The sequence below is a fragment of the Diaphorina citri genome, unplaced genomic scaffold (assembly GCF_000475195.1).
Source record: "Diaphorina citri unplaced genomic scaffold, Diaci psyllid genome assembly version 1.1 scaffold3769, whole genome shotgun sequence".
NCBI lineage: Eukaryota > Metazoa > Arthropoda > Insecta > Hemiptera > Psyllidae > Diaphorina > Diaphorina citri.
Window position 1 is genome coordinate 1 of NW_007381169.1, and position 2,539 is coordinate 2,539.

The following is a 2,539-nucleotide window of genomic DNA, read 5'->3' on the forward strand; positions in this document are numbered from 1 at the left end:
CAAGTTACTAGATTTTTAATCTTATTTTTAATATTATCGTTATTAACAGAAACATTTTAATGTGTCAACATTATCTAAAGTAGGTAGCATACTTTTTTTGTACGTAGATCAAAGATTTAAATATTTCGACTCATTGCGTTTTTCTGGGAACGATATTATCGTTGATAGAACTCTTGATGTTCGCGCACCTCCCGGCAACGTTGCTTTTTTAATGCACATGGGAATATTTTCCTGGCTACAACGATTATTCCGTATCTTTTTAACCGTTCAACGTTATTCGTTATTAGAAAAATGCAAATTTTAAGGTAGCTTTTCAAAAGAGAAATAAATCTGGCTTGCCCGCTGGCTTATCAGCTTTCTAAACTAATACAGAAAAATACATGTGTACTTATATATATCATTATTTTGTAGCTTTTACCCAAATATGTGTACAAACAATTTGTATTTTTTATTTCTGTTTCTAGTTGCATCCTAGTTGTTAGTTATAAATATTGTTTATTTATTTGTTTTTCTGTTATCTTTATATTACGTTTTCTTTTTCTGTTTCTCTTTTCACAAGAGAACAAGAAATTTAGTCATTTCTTTATTATCGCATTCTAAATGCTTTAATAAAGGTTATTTTATAGGTCGAAGTTGTCATTTTTGGTTTTACTTAGCAAAAAAATACATAAGTACTTGAATGAGCAATTCATATTTGAAGATGGTTAATTATATTGAATGTGTCGGACTTGTTTTCTTTGTCTCTAATATTTTTGATAGTGAACTTTTACTTTACAGTATTCTGAACAATATTTCACGCTCAAGCCATTTGCACAAACTGGCTTGTGCATGCCGGTTTGTTCGGATTGCACAAAACTGTGAGAGGAACCTAGAAACAATTATTTTTTATTTATTTTTTTGCTTGTGCAAACTTCAACTCTGCATTACACGCTTCGATTCACTTGTGCAAACCGGTTTGCGCAAGCCAGTTTGTGCAAATGGATTGAGCTTGTAAACCCACCATTACGCATCAAATGAATGAAAGGAAATCTAGGCCAGTGGGTTGATAAAATTTGAGGGAGAGAGTTCATTCAATATTAATCAAACTGAGGTTTACTAACCTTTGCCAAACAAGACAGCTATTTCTCCGTTCACGACATACTACAGGATGCTCCAAAAAAATTACCCCAACAATCGCAAAAAAAGTTTGATCAAGGATGGGGTTAATGCCTATGGCATTCTTTACCACCCTGTCACATTCTTTGACATTTTCACATTCGCTACCTCGGTGGTGTAGTGGTCAAGGCTCTCGCCTGGTAACCAGGAGGGCGTGAGTTCGATTCCGGCCAAGGTATAGAATTTTTATACTCAAAATTGTTTTTAGGCTCTAGGGACCTCAAAACGTGTTTTGGCACTAAAAACTGTCCATCGAAAATTTCACCCGATTACATTACTTTTCTTCCTATAGGATAAGGAAAGCAAAAAACGATTCTTCAAAACGTACATTACATTGTAATGGGGGTCTTTTCTGACGAAATTCCTGTGTGCGGAGTCCAGTATGTAGGACTTTTGCACCCTTCTTTAAAACGTAGACTTAAATTTCTCTATCGTGTGTTCTCATTGTTAAATTGACTTTTCATCCATAAGCTTAATGTCCAAACGTCTTCCCTATCTAAAGCTCGCGTGATGTCGAAAATTCTCATGTACGAAATTATTGTCTTCCAGTATTTCCTAAAATTTTGCTGAAATATCACGGAATTCGTTGACCGTATTGAAAACAAATGAGATTTTTTTCATGTGATTTATGTAATAATGAAAAATTAATTGAACTTTTGAATTCGAAATGACAAGAGTTGCTTCCTCTTGCCAAGAGAGAAAGAGTGAGTCATCTGCTTCCCGAAAAGAGTTTCTAGTACCTAACTACCGTAATTCGTTGCTCATTCTGAATTCTTCGTGGACATTTTTTTTTTTTTTTTTTTTTTTTTTTGTGTTGAGGCTAGTAGAGTACACTCTATTTCTTACGATCAAATCGGACGATCAATCACCACCTTCTCTGAGTGACAGTTATTATGGGGTTAGTTAAGCACAAAAAGAGAGCTTCTTTTCAATGTCGTGGCTTCTGAATAATTAACCGTGCATTTGTGCTGATCATCACGTACAATCTAATCTGGTGACATTCTCATATTTCTCTTCAGTACAATTAACATACATACAAGAATTTTTACAAAACTTTTCACTATTCCCATAAATTTCCTTTCGACAGTTTTGAGTTGTCATATTTCTTAAAAGTGAGTGACGAAGTTAAAACTGTTATCATCATCATTCATATGTCTTTTTGCTATAATTTATTGCATGTTAAATAACATATAAAATCACTGCCCGCTGATGACAGAACTTTGCCGGTGGCACTGCCGTGTGCCCGAGATTATATAGAAGAGGACAAATTATGCCTTGGCATCCCTCCTTCCCATTCAACCTCCATCTTAAACGTCCCTGAAAGTTAAAATTTGTGGAAACTGGGGACGGAAATCATTTTCACCCACCTCCACAGCGCACGGAA